At 40.1% G+C, this 17,063-nt stretch overlaps 1 long non-coding RNA gene across 1 annotated transcript; it reads left to right on the top strand.

Moving 5' to 3' along the window:
- Positions 1 to 6,508: 6,508 nt before the first annotated feature.
- LOC106148133 lies at positions 6,509 to 15,983 on the top strand. The gene is made up of 3 exons (XR_001233296.1): positions 6,509 to 6,589; positions 6,718 to 6,841; positions 15,808 to 15,983. It is a non-coding gene; the product is annotated as an uncharacterized LOC106148133 (long non-coding RNA).
- Positions 15,984 to 17,063: the final 1,080 nt, after the last annotated feature.

The raw sequence follows: 17,063 nt of genomic DNA, 5'->3' as shown, positions 1-17,063 counted from the left end.
TAATTCTTTGATGAAATCTCCACCATCTTATCTAGTTTCTTGAACGTTGATTATTTTGATATGTCTGATACTGGATCACCTGGATCGCCTGTTTCTGTTTTGTAGTTTTTTTTCTTTCAATCCTGTTTCTTGTTTTGTTTTTGTTTTTTTTTTTTTTTTTTTTTTTTTGTTTTGTTTGTTTTCCAGTACCAGGAATCAAACTCACGACGTTGCGCTTGCCAGGCAGGCGCTGTGCCGCTGAGCTAAATCCCCAGCCCCTCAATCCTGTTTCTTGTTATGGCTTGCAGTTATTTAATGAATTCTGGTCATTGTATTTGCAACATTGCAAAGGTTGCATGGTGTTTTCTCCTTCTGGAGAGGACTGACCTTCTCCTCTGCGAGCAGCCAGAGTCAAGTCACCTCAGTCTGGCTGGGCCCACTCTGACCTGAGGCTGCTTTGCTACCTTGGGGAGAGAAGGTCACTCTAGTTTTGCTTACACTGATCCCCAGTATGTCACCCTCTAGAGATCCCAGCTGAAGGCCTGGCATATTTCTGAGGATGAGTCCAATTTGGCAAGTTAAGTTTGTTTTACTTTTTCACCCATTCTTCTGCTTCTCAGCCTTTTGTCCCATACGATGCTGATGTTGGGCTCCTAATTTTGCACACCTCATCTCTCTGGTGTTTTGATTCTACAAGTTCTAGTTGTCCTGGCAACTTCAGACTTACACTTTTATCTACCCAGCCTTCCTCACATTACCTGCAGTTGTTGGTATCTCAGCTGTTTATCCAAACTCAAGATTTACCAACAGCTCTTAGAGGTAAAGTAGTGTGCAGAGTTGGGATTCCTTCTCTCCAGTTCTGGCAGGTTTCTGACGTTTTCCAGATTTTTTTTCTTTAATTTTATCAGCTTTTTAAAAGTTTGTCTTGGTAATAGTGTGGGTCGGGGTAATTCATCCTGGTTAGACTGAAGTACATTTGAAAAGCACTGATTTACTATTTCATTGTGCCTACTTTTGTAATGTCCCATTTCCTTCACTGAATTGTCTCTGCAGAATCACCCTTCCTCACCAGCGTGGTCAGACCCCACCGCATGCTAATATGACTTGGCTCTTCTCTTCCCACAGGAAACCTGCGCTCACCTCAGCTGCACCTCTCACTCTGACCTCTGACCAGCCCTGAGGAGGTGGCGAAAATCAGACTCCATGGCTGGCTCTGTGGTCTACAGCTTCGGGTCACCCCCGCTGCAGGTGGCGCTCAGAGTAGAGGCACAGTTGCAGATGCTGTTGGGTCCAAAGAACAAATGATTTTAAGGTTCCTATTTAAAAATTAAATTTACAAATTTAAAATTAAGTACAAGGTCTGGGAAGGGGTCGCAGTAGAGAGCAGTTTTGCAATTTAACCTTCCCAAGCTTCACACCAGCACAGCTTCTGGCTCGTGTTTGCTGCTTTAGTTCCTCGCTTTGTTTCCCCATCCTTACTCCTCTGTTTAAATGAACGACTCCTCTATAATCAGCTTCTTCCACACGAGGTTTGGCATCTCACCATCTACTCGGGTTCTAATACCAGCTGACTGACTCCACACCTGGTCTGCCCTTGTTCTTAAAAGATCCTCCAGAAAGAAGGGCAATGGAACCAGAGGCGGAAGGCTTGGATCAAAGGATGAGATTGCAGACAGGATTTCAGATAAAACATTAAATATGTCTCTGTCTTGCTAGGTGTTTATTATGTATCAGAGGCTGAACTTCCCCATGCTTTATCTCTACCCCATGCCTTTTCAGTTACAGAGAGACATGGGTAATACTTCAAAACCCCACGGTACAAATCAGAAGACTTCTCTAAGTCTTATTTATCCAAAGCCACAGAATTAGTGAAAGAACTGACCTTTGAACATTGAATCAAAAATCCATAATTCTCTAAACTTCTAAATATAAGTATTTCATAATATTTTTCAAACTGGCCTGAAGCCTCACCCGAAGGTGCATTCTGCTCTCTGTGGAGATGTTAGAAAAGTCACTTTATAGTGCTGAGGGCCCCTTATAATCCTAAGTCCACTTTCTTCGATACTGGGGGAAGATGATAAACCCTTGGTCAGTATTTTGCTAATGACAGTCAGAGGTTTCTGCATCAGGCATCTGGTTTAGTCACCATGGTTATGAATTTATGTACATCCCTCTTATTTAAGCTTTTTCTTAGCTACTTATGAATCCAGGGTCAGAGAACTCTCCATGGAATTTATTCCTGATTTCTAGTTTAGTGTAGTTGATTTAGAGTAATGGGAATATGTGCTCATGGTCATTTTAGTACTTAATTCTGAAAAGCTGATATTCTCCTAGTACCACGAGAAAAACTAAACAAACACTATTTCATGCTAGCAGGATGTGAAGTTGCACTTCTGCCTCTTGTCAGCTCTGCTTATGTAATTTCGAAGAGCACTCCCAGCAGTTTAACAGACTTCTTCACGGAGAGGGCCTGGCTGTGCAGAATCTTGCCAAGTTTCCCATTAGTTACGGAGAAAAGCCATTTGTATTCTGAAATTGCATATCAGCCAGGCAATCACCACACAGAAATAGCCCCCATGAAAAGAAAGCAGTGCTATATTTGAAGACTTAATCATGTGTATTTATAGATTTCAGTTGAGTTCTATTTGGAAATTTTTGCATTATACAGTAACATTGTGATTACCAAGCTACTTACTTGGAGGGTGCAGGAATGAGACATCTGATCTACTTACGTTTTCTGAGTAATGGACAGTTGGTCACAAGGAATTTTTCTGTTCACCTTTGCTGAATGCCTTTCAAATTCGCTGTATGTAGCCAGCTCATCAGATCAGAAAGCCACGTAGGAGGTGTTGGGAATGGGAGGAGTTAGGAAAATGTGTTCTCAATAGCTTCTTCTTTTTACTGATACACAAAATGCGCCGGTCCTGTGGCACAGGATCCTTTCTCATTTTGGCTGACACGTTGCACGTGTCAGTGTTTTAGGAGTGAGGGCTAATAAGTTTATCAGGACATTTCTTGAGAGAAGATTTATAAAAATAAAAGCCACTGGAAGAACAGAGCGGCTGTGGTGGAAAAGCCATTTGGCCCGTTTGGACATCCTGCCCAGGAAAGTTTGCCCTCCTTCCATGCCACATATTCCTGCTTTTCAGTGACTCAGACCCCCAAGAACTCAGCACATGCAGACTGACTCATTCTCTCCTCAGCATCACATCTGCTTCTGACCGCCACTCTCCCCTCTCCTAGTCACTCATGTAGTCACTAGGAAGGCCTGGGTGAGCAAGCCCTTGGGGGAGGTGAGGGAGCACACACATGGATGCCAACGGTAAGCGTATTTGTGATGCAAGGAACTGCAGCGTGGGGGTCCTGACCCAGGACCTGGGCCGGGGGTAATTCATGTAAACAGGAGGAGCAGTAGAAGGAGAGGAGGTGAGAGAAGAAACATTTAGGGCATTTCCCACTCTTCAAATGTGTAGGGCAGGGCTGTCTTTAACTCCTTTGTCCGCATCTATCCCCGGTACAGCCCTTCCTCAGTACTCTGATGAACTTATCAAAATTGTCACCTGCTCTCCATTCCCCTTGCCACCGCACAGATCAGCTCCTCCTGGCTGCTCCCCTAGACTCCTGCCATTCCTTCCCCAAGTCTGTCCTCCACTTTGTGACCAGAGTTAGTTTTTCCAGTCATGTATCTGACCATGCCATTCCCCTCTTTAACATGCTCAGTGGCTCTCCGTGATCTATCCCAGCACTGGTGGACTTCCTGCAGAGATGGAAGTGCTTCACTGTCTGTGCTGCCCAGTGTCCACTCATAAATTTGCAATGTGGCTAGAGAGACCAAGAAACCAGACTTCAAATTGTATTTGATTTTAGATCATTTAAATAGACACATGTAGCTCGACAGCACAGCATTTCTATGGTTTTTAGTCTTTTCAGAAAGCCATATTTACCTTTGAATATCTAATGCAAGCTTCAGTTTTCTTTAAAACTTCAGTTAAGAGCAGAGGATAGAGCTTAGCATTGGAGCACTTGCCAGGCATGTGCATAGCTCTGGTTTTGGTCTCTAGAACTGAAGAAAAAAATTAATCACAATATTTCATCCAAAATTCTAATGGTTTATGATTCCATCGAGGGTATCCACCCACACATTCCCATTTGAAGACTTCTGGCCTACAAGGTAGAATCCATGTCCTTTTCTGGGTCAGCAAAACTCACATAGCACTTGGAAAATGTCTTTCATCACAAGCAAGCTTGGACCAGCTGATTGTCTTGAGCTGTGGGAAGCAGAATGGTTGGAGGAATCAGTGGTGATCAGGCAAGGAAGCCACCAGTCGGTCCTATCGGGGCTGTATTAAATATCAGTGGGATCAGGCACGCAGAGGGCAAGAACATATTGGAAATGTAGTGCCATGTGGGGCAAGCAGTGACTTTCATGCTGGGGCTGTGAAGGAAGCCGTGCTCATGCTGGACGCAGGATTCAACCCGTACGGACAGAGCCAGACTGCAGCAGCCCTGCAGCCTGTGCTCCGTGCTCTTACCGTCCTGGGCCAGCGTGCCTGTCTCAGTCCTACCCATCCATACAGCGTATTTCCACAAGGTTGCACATGTGGCTGCTTTTGTACAAACCTCTTTGTTACTGGCCTAGAAAACGCCTGATTCTACAAGGCCAGCTTCATCTTCTCTGTGATACTTCCCTCACCTCCTTCCCTTAATGAAATCCACCTCTCCTCAGCTGTGCTCTTCATAGCCACCTTTCTCAGCCTCCCAGTCACCAAGTGAGTCAGATTAGTTTCCTCTTCTGCCTAGCTATAATAACGATACTGCATTAACCAGCTTTCCATCACTGGGACAAAATGCCTGAGATGACCAACTTAAAAGGAGGGAAGGTTTATTTTGACTTATATTTCAGAGATCTCAGTCCATATCACTAAGCTGCATCCCTTTGGACCTGTGGTGGCACAGTCTATCATGGAGGTCTGCTTACCTCACAGCAACTGGGAAGCAAAGACAGGAAGGGGCTGGGCCCCAGTAACCTCACCCCTTATGGTGACCTAACTTTTTATTCTAGCCCCCATCTTTTAAATGTTCTGCTACCTCCTAATAGCAGCTCAGATTTGCAACCAAGCCTTTAATACATGAGTCTTTGGGGGGATACTTTAGATCCAAGCTATGACTTTGAAGGATTGTTGTAAAGATCAAATATGTTGGGGCTGGGGATTTAGCTCAGCGGCACAGCGCCTGCCTGGCAAGCACAAGGTCTTGAGTTCAATTCCCGGTACCAGAAAAAAAAACAAAACAAAACAAAACAAAACAAAACAAAACAAATAAAAGATCAAATATATTGAGATATGGGAATTGACTACTATAATGCCAGACTCATAATGGAACTGCTGGTAAATAACAGTTGTGTTACTATTATTATTATTGCTATTATTATCATCTGAATGGAAGCACTCACTACTACAGTTAGTTGCTTACAGGAGCTCTGTCTCCACACTAGACTGGATTCTAGAGTAGCTTTCCAGTCTCAAGCAGGTAGGAAACCACCTTTTATGAAGTATTTACTTATCAGAAAAGTTACTGGAATCATTCAACTAAAAAATTTGTAGGATGCCCTTGCCATGTGTGGCTTCCCTCAAACAATAGTATAATACATATGCGCCATCCTTTTACCCGCTTTGTGTAGTTTGAAATGCCCTACATGATATAATCTTAATCAGGATGTGTTGCATCACTCTTAACATTATCCATACCCTCTGCTTTTGCAGCAGAGGTTCAGCAGGTCGATGCTAGTGAACAGCAATCCGAGGGAAGAAGATACAGAGCATGTATAGTCTAAGGGGTCTGGGGTGCAGGTATTGTGCTGCTACTGGAAGTAATTGGTGATAATGACAATATTTATTGAATATTTCTGCATCAGATACTGTGTTACATGTTTTATTTTTTATTTTTTATTTTTTTGTCTTTTCTTCTGGTACCAGGAATCAAACTCACGACCTTGTGCTTGCCAGGCAAGCGCTTTGTTGCTGAGCTAAATCCCCAGCCCCTGTGTTACATGTTTTATATGGTTGATTATATTTGGTACTCACAAAGGACTGAATGGTACTATGTTTTTTCCTGTTGTACAAGTGATAATGTAAAGTTTAAAGGCATTAAGAAACATTTCTAAGGTTTACACAGCCAGTAAGTGGTGAAGCCAAAATTTGAACCAGTGTCTTTTGAGGGTAGGGCCTGCACTGTGACTAGTCCTTACTTGGAAATGCTCCTTAGAAGGGTGGGCTTTGGGTGTGGGGAAAGGAGGGGTAAGGACTAGTATGTACATTTTGGTAACACTAGGTCACAAGAGAGGCTTTGGGCTGTGGAAAGGGGCCTGCTGAGACAACATAGACAGAGAATCCAAGCTTATTCATACCAAAACGCATGCGAAGGGCAAACTGATTTACTCCGAACGCCTTCACGTGGCGTTGGAAATGTATTTTTAGCAGGCAGTGGTGCATTGACATCTCCTCACATGTCATTTCTGGGCAAGCTACATCTGTCCTTTGTCAGCACGAGTGGCAGCAGCATTGCTAATGAACACAATTTACTGAAGTAGTGTTCATCCCCCAAGTGTAAGGTAAGGTACAATTAAGGTACAATTAACAGGTAGCTCCTTTTATTAGTAAAATACAGAATGGGTTCACTCATAAGTTCTGAAGGGAAAAAACCTTTTCCGTGATCTATTTGTATATTTTATTTTCTCAGAAATGACTAGAGACTTGGCTTCAAAAGAGGGTGAATGACTGCCTGGTGCTGACTCACCACTCAGCTGCGACTGCTTCTAGCCAAGAGGGAGGCTCAGCAGCACCCGCACAGTGGCTGTCTCCTGGTGAGGTGGCACTAGCTGGGTTCTGGCTGCTCAGAGGCCTCTCCTGCTTCTGCTTCATGGCCCCTGCACGCCCACTGGTCCCTTTCTGCTTCCTTCCAACATATGCCACAGCCTCCCAGGGTCATGGGCTTTGAGCTGCTCGTTACCCTCCCAGATCCGTCCTTATCCCCTTATCCTCACAGGCCTGTCTTCTCCCCGACTGAAGCCTATCCCTCCGTTCCTGATTGGACCTGGTGTTATTCTAAACCTCTCTTTCCCTTCCTACTATTGCCTTAGCACAAATGTTTTCTTCTTCTTTCCTTGGCTGCTATAGAGGAGGTATCTGGTAGTATTTGAGATTGAGAAACCATGAAGCACAAAGTCTCAATCCCAGCAGCCTTGACTTCACCAGACCTTTCAATCCTGGGCCACTATGATTAAATTATACTCAAAGCTTCAAACAAAGAACTTGCCATTATAGACCACCTGCAATATCTAAAATTTGACCTCTGTGTGTGGGGTGGGGTGGTTCCTGTATAGATAAAGATTTTCACATGTGGAGAGGGTGATGACAAAACTCTTGAGCTAACTCTTCCCCAGGCCTGGGAAGCTGCATGAGCCCTTTGCACAACTCAGCAGGGGCGCTTACCAATCGCATCCTATTTGCTGTGAGCGCCTCGAGGATGCTGGCTGTGCTGTAGCTTTATACATTGCTCAGCAATGGTAGTGGCTCACCTAGGGTCTCAGTTCATATTCTGTTCCTATAACTGAGTATCATAGAATGGATACTTTACAAGGAAAATAGATGTATATCTTACAATTTGGGGGCTGGCTAGTCTAAGGGTGAAGAGCTGCACTTGGTGAGAGCTTTCTTACTATTGGGGACTTTGTAGGCTTTAAAAATAGCACAAGGCATCACATGGAAATTGAGGTTTATATAAGAGACAGACACAAAGTGGCTTTTATGATCAACCCATCCTTGGAATAACCATTAATCTTTTAGTTAATTCACCTATCAATCTATGAAGGTCCCATCTGATTACATTTTAACATATTAAGCCAGGTGTGTCTTGGAATATAGAATGAAGCCTGTATCAGAGAAAGAGAAGAGCCAGCATGTCTTTTAGAACCAGGACACTGTAGAAGTATTCAGGCCAACAAGTATGACTTGGTGCTCAAAGACAATCCTTAGATAAATGCACATTGGAAAAACTAAATCCTGAAGCTGCGATACTTGAAGAAAAAGCCATAGAGATCAAGACATGAAAGCAGTGATAATTTGCACCATGAAGAAGTGAGCAATACAGGGTATTGTACCTCCACACTGATTAAGAGTTACCAAAATCTTCTTAAGTAGGCAGAACATAAGACCGATACCAGAACCTTTTCTCTTTTTTTTTTGGTTTTTGTTTTTTCCGGTACCGGGAATCAAACTCATGACATCACTCTTGCCAGGCAGGCGCTGTGCCGCTGAGCTCAATCCGCAGCCCGATACCAGGACCTTTTCTATGTCCTCAAAAATACAGTAGAATGAGGGTTGCCATTATCAGAAAATCCGTTTCACATTATCATTAAATTGTGTCAGTGGTAAACAATACTTTTTGACATAGTTATTTGTAGATATTTGGAAATTACTTCTCGACTATGGTCTGAATATTGTTGTTCTCCCCAAATTCCTATGTTGAAACTTAATTCCCAGTGCAATAATATTAAGAGATGTACCCTATGGGAGGTGATTAGGTGATAAGGACCATCTCCTCATAAATTGATTAATGACCTTTTGAGAGAGATTAAAACAAGTGTCCCAGACCCTACAGGCCTTTCTAAGGTGAGGGCACAGGAGGAAGCGCCAAACACGAAGCAGAGTGTGAGCCTTCACGAGACTCTGGACGCACTGCTTCTTTGATCTTGCACTTCCTAGCCTCCAGAACCGTGAGAAATGCATATCTGTATTTGTAAATTGCCCAGCCTTACATATTTTGTGATAGCAGCCTAAATGGACCAGTACAGACCTTATTGTTGAAGATTCTGGTGCCAAATGGACAAACACAGAAAGTAGCCATCTCCTTCTTCTCCCTTATTGCCTAAATGAATTGTGCCTTAGCAAGACCCATTTCTATCTAGATGCATTGTTCACATCTGACTCTCTGGTACAGCAATGTTTTTCACTCTGTGTAATATATAGAACTTCTTAAAAGACATAAAATTTTCATGATTCTTGTAGTGGCCAGAGTTTTTGTGCACATTGATAATGTTTCCTATATTGAAACTCTAGGACAGGCCATTACTAAGTGATTTAAATAAGAAAAAAATATTTCAGGTGAGGCAGTTCATGCCTGTAATCCCAGTGCTTGGGAGGCAAGAGGATTGACAAGAATTCTAGGCCACCCTGGGCTACATAGTCAGTTCAAGACCAGCCTAAACTACATATTGAGACCTGTCTCAAAAACAAAGAGACAAACAAATAAGTGAATACAAAGTTGATTTAATAGTCACAAATCTAATAATTAAAATCAATATAGTTCTTCACAAGATAAAAGGACACATTGTTCTACTAATTTCTATTAGTTTACTGAAAGGAACAGTTAATGTTTAGTTGTTTGATCAGTCTTGTATACCTATATCTTGCAATCTGAGCAACTACTTTGAAGATAACAATAAGTAATACAACAACCATTGTTGATTTCCTATCATCTTGATTTTAAATTCTGTATCATTTTTATAGTTTTTGTTTTGTTTTCGTTGTTTTGTTTTTGTTCTTTTCTCTTTAAAATTAAAAAAAGATAAAAAGGACATAAAAAACCTATCATCTCAACAGATGAAGAAATTATTCAGTGGATTTCAATATTCATTTGACAAACTAGAAATAAAAGGGACATGCTTCAGTCTGACAATAAGCATCAATAAAAAATTACAATTTAATCATGCTTAATTATAAAATATAGTGCTTTATGCCAACACTGGGAAAAAGGCAAGAGTCTCCATACTTACCATTTGTATTGATCATTGCCAAATGAATCCTTGAAAGAGTGATAAGTGAAAGAAGTAAAAAAGCATACCTATCAGAAAAGAATAGGTAAATTGTGTCCCTTCAAATCTTGTACCTGAATACTGCTATCTGAGCAACATACTGAAGGGTTTACATCTGAAATGAATAAAGAATTATCAGAAATCAATTATTAAAAGTTAATTTTTAAAAAGGGGGAAAGACTTCAATAGATATTTCACAAAAGAAGATATATAATAGCTAGTTGAACACATGATAGGATTCTCACTAGCATTAGTCATCAAGTAAATTCATTTTAAAATGATACTATTTTATACCCAGTAGAACAGTTAAGATTATATATATGTTATAAAATAACATCAGATATTGGTGAAATTGTAGATCAACTAGAACTCACATACATTGCTGATAAGATTGTAGGTTATTCCAATAACTTTGGAAAAAACCTTTTGGTGATTCCTTAAAACTTAAACATATACCTATTTTATTATCCAGGAATTCTACTTTTAGGTACTTATCCAAAAGAAATCAAAACAAAATCACCCGTGGGTGATCATATATAACACTTTTATTCATAGTGTGCAAACTGCAGATACAACTGGAAAAATATTTCATTTACATGAGGGAATATTAACAGTAAATAAGAATGAATTACCATAACACATGTGTTTAAATTCTCAAAACATGTTAAATGAAATAATTTATACACCAAAACATATATGCACCATGATTCCATTTAAATAACATTCAGGAAGATGATGATACGACCATACGATGATAAGAATCAGAGCAATAATTGCCTGTGGGTGTAGAAATTGACTGCAAAGAGGTTTGAGGGAACTTTCTGAGGTATAAAGGTGGTCTATATCTTGACTAGAGGTACTGGTTTCACGAGTGTATATATTTATCAAAACTTATCAAGTTATACACACTTAAAAATCTGTGTATATCAGGTTTATAATTGTAAAGTCAAATTTATACAATTTTAAGTTAGCATAAAAGGAAAAATTTACTTAAGCAATTAAGTACTTGCGATGGGTGTTTTCTAGAATAGCTGCTTCATCAGACACAGTTGTGCTTCTTAGGTTTTTCATTCTCTGCTTAGCTCTAGCACATATGGATTACTTTTTCTTTCAGTGATTTCCATGGACTTCTTTTTAGAGTGCATACTTCCCAGACATGTTGGTGCACACCTATAATCCCAGCACTTGAGAGACTGATGCAGGAGGCTAGAGAAGTCGAGGCTAGGCTGGGCTGCACAGTGAGATTCAGTTTCAAAAGGAAATAAAGAAAGAACAAAAGGAAGGAAGGAAGGAAGGAAGGAAGGAAGGAAGGAAGGAAGGAAGGAAGGAAGGAGAAATAAAGAAAGAGAAAGAAAGAAAGAAAGAAAGAAAGAAAGAAAGAAAGAAAGAAAGAAAGAAAGGAGAATGAAAGAAGAAAAGAAAGAAAACAGAGAAGAGAGAAATAAATAAATAAATAAATATCCATGTGCTTTACCTGGTTGAGTTATGGGATATTTTAAAATTATCCTGTTATACTTTTTGATGGAACCATAAGTTTTTACCTCTGTAAAGATTTTTCTACAGAGTCCTTGGCCTTGCACTTGAAAAAATATATGTACTCATACATGCAAAAAGTCTTCAGCATTTTTGAGATTCCTGTCGAGGTAAAATCTATGCTTTTAAGCCATGGTTGAAAATCTGTTAGTGGACAAACCAAGTTATATATCAAGGATATCTAAAAGCAGTTAACTATTATAAGTTGTGTCTCTCCAAATCCTATACCTGAATATTGCTGTCTGAGCAACGTTCTTCCCAGTAAAGCATTGAAAAGGAAAGCAGAAAACACTGACATGAAATCCAGCATATCCCTTGGGACCTGACAGATGGCTATGTCATCTTTTATCCTTGTTCATCTTTTCTCTTTGGCCTTGTATTTTTCTCCTGTGATTAGGTACCACACTTAACTCCCCTCAACATGTTGTGTCTAAGTTGTTTACTGGGTTTTGGAGAGTGAGCCTAAGTAATTAAAATTAAATAAATCAGCATAAAACAGATCCAGTTTTATTTGTGATATAAGGGTTTCTAAGCACAACTGAAGTCAAAGTAAGCAACAACACTTAACCGTCTTGTGCACATGTGATGTTCACAAGTTTTCATCTACTTTGGGAAGTTCCTGACTGTTGTAAATTTAAACTACCCATGATATCACCACACTGAAATTCTCATTTACACCGAAATATTTAAAGAAGGGGAAAATGGCACCCAAACTGTGAGAAGTGTGCTTCTCTTGATGGTATGTGATAGTTAGCATGTGAGACAGAAATATATTTACTGTGATAAAGGTCTTCCCACATAGATGATAGGGGATACATTGAAATATATGTAGGAGTGTTCGTGACAAAAATATCTATCATATGCAATTTGTGAGTAAATTATATTTCCTAGATTTGAAGGTGATCATACCTTAATACTTTTATAACTATATGTACATTGTATAGAATAGCTTGTTCCTTCAAAAATCTGTTACTGAATCAATAGTGTATTTCACAATTGATAACCTTCCTAATTATAGAAGTGGTTGTGTTCATACACAGAAAACTGGGACTTTGGTGGTGGATTGCGGTAGGCAATAACATCCTAGTATGCATTTTATCAAAACTCAGATGTCCATATCTATGAAACAAGTGGAGACTTATTCATAAGTTCAACATTTTGTTTGTCAATTGTGTTTCCTGGAAACTACTTCAAACATGCTCTTCAAGTAGCCCAATTATCCACCACCCCAAATAATTTAAGATGTATTTGTTTTAATTTTTAAAATACTCCAATGCAGTTCAGTTGTTTTTGGTAAATTTGTGCAAAATACACCCGCAGAACAAAATTGTGCTAAATGAATAAAAACATAAACATCCAGTTTCATGATATTCTAAGATACAAAGATTCAATGACGGTAAGCAAAACATTGAAAGGTAAAAGTGATAGCTGGGGGTGTAGTTTGGTGGTAGACCATGTGCTTTGCATCCCTAAGGTCCTGAGTTCAATCCCCAGAACCTACAAAGAAAAAAAGGTAGAAATGAAGTAGCATATCTTAAAACTTAGGAACCTTGGAGAATAAATCTTCCATTTTTAATTTAGTATGTTTCATAATAGCAAGCATAGTGTCTTGCACACAGTTAATATACAAATAGTTATTGCACAATTTTTAGTAAACTGTATTTTAGTGAACTTGTGAAAAGAGAGTAATGTCAGTTATTTAAAGGAAAACATTCAGCCTGTAATGTTAATAAGTTACTTAGTGCAGATATGATCTGATATGTGTTTTCTAAGGTTTTTCTCTTCATATGGTTGACCATCCTGACAAAGTTCAGATACAGTCAAAGTTATGGAATGGGTGCATGGAAAGAAAAGACCTAAGATCTTCCCCTTATCTCAATATTTATTTCCTTCCCTCTAGTTAGAGAGGGCTGATTACTTACTTGCTGAAATCATGAGCACTTAATTTCTGAAGCCAACTTCATAAGTTTGGGAAAGAGACAATAGGAAAATAGAAAATAAAAGTTTATTAGAATGGTATATAGTCAATATTTTTTGGAAACACTTAGCCAAAAATATAGAGGTAGTAGAATATAGGTGGGGGCTTCTATGATTTCAATTTTTAGCATGAAGTACTCAAAATATATACCAAAATTAGCATGTTAAGAATAAGAACATAAGCTAAAATGACTTAACTTCAGACCTCACTGTTTAATACATAAATGTGGGAGATTTTTATTGTAATGCTAAATAGAAGAAAACATGAGATGTTAAATTTCCATCACAGAGCCAAGGTGTTAAATTTCCATCACCTCCTCTGTAGTGGAGGAAAGGAAGGCTTCAGGTGAGCTCTGATTGGAGGTGGTTAGCATGGGACCTGTCAGTTGGTTAACTAAAAGAAGCCCATCCAATGTGATTAGTTAAGTTTGGATATTTGGCCTTCTTTGGGTTGGTCCTGAATTGCAAACAGAGCTTCAGATAAAAAAAAAAAATAAGGAATATATTTGTCACTGACTAATTGCTGAGTGTTCTAGACTGACTTCTGGAGGCTGAGGTTTTGCTTCCTGAACTGGTTTCTGAAGAATGTGTTGATCAGAGTTCTATTGCTGTATATTCTCTGGGTATTGTCTTTATATTCAATGTCTTGAATGTCAAAATTTTGGCTTAGAAGTTGTTTGGACCAGAAGTTGGGATGTTGGCAACTGAGTAGATTCACTGGGACACGGCATAAGCACTGAGACAACTAATAGATCACCCTGGTGTCTGCCAACCACCTGCACAATGGACACACATAGGGAAGTAGATGGTATAATCCCAAAGACTCCCTTCAACTCTCACTTTTCAAGCTTCTCTGAGACGAGTGTAATTGGTAAAGGCAGACATATGCATGTGATCTTCTGGATCCCTGTGTGGGCAAAGAATATGCCTGGAGCCTAGATCACGTCCTTGCTAAAAGATAAAGAGCCCCTTGCAGGAATATTTTTCCCTATTTCAAGCTCAACATGTCCTCGTTTGTTCACTTAATTCATGCATTATTTAGTGCCCGATCAACCCCACTATTGTATCTGTTTCCTGTGGGAAGGACTTGCTTACAGTGTGAAAGGAGCCCATGGAGGTCACTATCCTGTTGCTAGCCACAGTGAACCGATGCTCACTGGTGGAGCTGATCTTGCTCTATGCTGTCTTTGTGAGAGAAAACATTGTTTCACCCTATGCCTGTATGAGTATTGTCTTTCCTGGGGACTTTGTAGTCAGTTGACATCTTGGGGCTACTGTTCCTGGTGGAGTGGGACTCTTCTCCGGAGGTGACAACAGGTTGACAGTTGTCATCAAGGAAATTTGGTTGCAGAAAGAGGGACCCAGCCATGATGATATGATCCCAAAGGAGGATTTTTTTTTTATTTTAAAGATAAAAGGAGGGAAACATTAACAGACAGACAACATTTTACAACATCACAAGCACAGTACAGACAATACAGAGTTACAAACAAAGTGGTAGGGAATTAACAATGCTTGTTGTATTACATATTGATATCTTCAAAGTGGCTTCTCATGAAAACAGATACAGACATGCAATACTGGTCAACCAAAGACTCATTGACAGTTTCTTTCAGCATAGAAATAGAAGACAGAAGAACAACCATGTTAACTATCCTGTATATACATACATACAAAATTTCTCCTTCTTTCCCTTCTCTTTTCCCACATCCCAGTTGCCCTTTACTCTTCAGCAGTTTCCTATCATTTCACACTGTCTATCATACCTTCAAAGGAGGATTTTAACTTGCAACACATAGTAGGCAAATGTGTGAATGGAAGAATTGAGAGAAAAAAATGCACAATCTTCTCTGATAAGTTATAAGGATAAAAACCAGTACTAGACCTAGGGTGTAAGTTTCCAAGGATCAAGGCCAGAATTCAGGCATCAGTAATAGAACAAGGAGATGAGATTTACCTTGATCCTCAGCTACTCTAAGTTCATCATGATTAGCAATTAAATGGTGCCCATGAGTAGAAATCAAGTGATTTCCATGATTACAAATTGAATGAGACGTAGTTGCCAAGTAAACAATATCATAGGTCATGACATGTGCCACCCGGCCTGTGCTACCTTCTTTTGGGAGGTTATAGGATGGATTATTCTGGCTATTCTTCCACCCAGAATGTCTCCTTCTCTTCCTAAATGCACATCTTTGCCTCCTTTCTACGGTCTTCCTATGCCTTCAGGGACATCCCCCAGCTCCTCATTTCCCTCATACCTCATCAATGTCCCCTCCCTCTGCCTGCCCTTGCCTTAGCTCAGCCTAGTCTCCCCTCTTCCCATGTCTTCCCATGAGGGGCAATGCACCTTCTCTGACATTCCCAGAGGCCTCTGTCTCCATTTGTTACCATTGCCACCCCTTCCTCTTGTAACCAATCTCCTCCTTAAATCTTATGTCTTTCAGCCAGAGCGCCCTCTCTGCTTCCTCTAAAGCTACTGTTCCATGGTTAGACCTGGTGCGATCTTCCAATTTCTCTGAAGATAAAGACCGACATCTTGTACATGGTCTTCTAAGCTCTAAATGAGTTGGATCTTGCCCCAGCACCAACTGAAGATAAATAAATTCCCACTCTGCATGTGGCTTTGTGTCATAAAGAGTTTATCTTTAACCTACATGAACACGCTCTTTACTGCCAGGTCCCTAGACTCCACCTCAGATTCTTGTACCATACACTCATTCATTCACCAGAAATTTCTCAATCATATACCTCTTCAGGATGTAGACATTAAGGATGGGATAGTAACATAAACAGATGCAATTCTTGCCCCTCAAGAAAGTAAGACTCTAGCCGAGTGGTGCTCAAAGGTCAGTGTCCATTAGAACCACCCTGAGGACCATTTAACTCAAATATTGGGCCTCACTCCTAGTGTCTGGCTCAGAAAATCTGAACAATCTGCATCCCTATCAAGGTCCCTGGTAGTGGTGGCTGTGGAACCACACTTTGGGCATCCTGCGAAGTGATTAAACATTACAGTATTATACAAAAATTACATTATTTACTTAAAATAGATGCTGAAAAGACACACTGGATACTACAGTTCAGGTTAGCTAAAGTTTCCTTTGCTCTTTCATCGAGCTGAACCTGGAGAATGAGCTCAAGTTGGATGGATGAGAAAAGAGGGGGAATATTTTAGGCACAGGGCATTTGTGGAGGCTCAGGTGTGGGAGGGTTTCGTGCATTTGGGAAATCAGAAGGCCTTGACTGAAGGACAGAAAGAGAGAGAACACAGCCTTGGGTAAAGTTGAGCCTGTATTTTCCTTTACTGGTCGACTCAGTAGCATTTACTTTGTCACTAAGACAGTGCTTCTGTTCTCAGGGTGCTCATTAACGTCTCCTGGAGCCTAGAAAAATACCACTGGCAAGAAAGGTGGAGGCCTGGTTTTGGTAAACTTGAAAAAATATCTTCCCAGGCAATTCTACTTGGCTGTCTAGGATTCAGAATTTACAAGATTTGCAAATTCTGCCTTTCTCACCTTTTCTCTAAAAGACTTGTTTCTTAAGACTTTTTCCTCTTCCAATTACAGTAGTTGACACAGTCCTGCATAATAATTCTTCATCTTCTCCATGGCCTCCTTTTCTTTATGTTGAACAGAAACCCTAGGGTCCACTGTAAGATGAGAGAAAGCAGGACAAAGTTTACTAGTGGTTTCTTCTTTTA

The sequence above is a fragment of the Chinchilla lanigera genome, unplaced genomic scaffold (assembly GCF_000276665.1).
Source record: "Chinchilla lanigera isolate Chin_1 unplaced genomic scaffold, ChiLan1.0 scaffold00015, whole genome shotgun sequence".
NCBI classification, from domain to species: Eukaryota; Metazoa; Chordata; class Mammalia; order Rodentia; family Chinchillidae; genus Chinchilla; species Chinchilla lanigera.
Note: the sequence above shows the minus strand (reverse complement) of the source record. Positions and strands in the feature narration are given on the sequence as shown.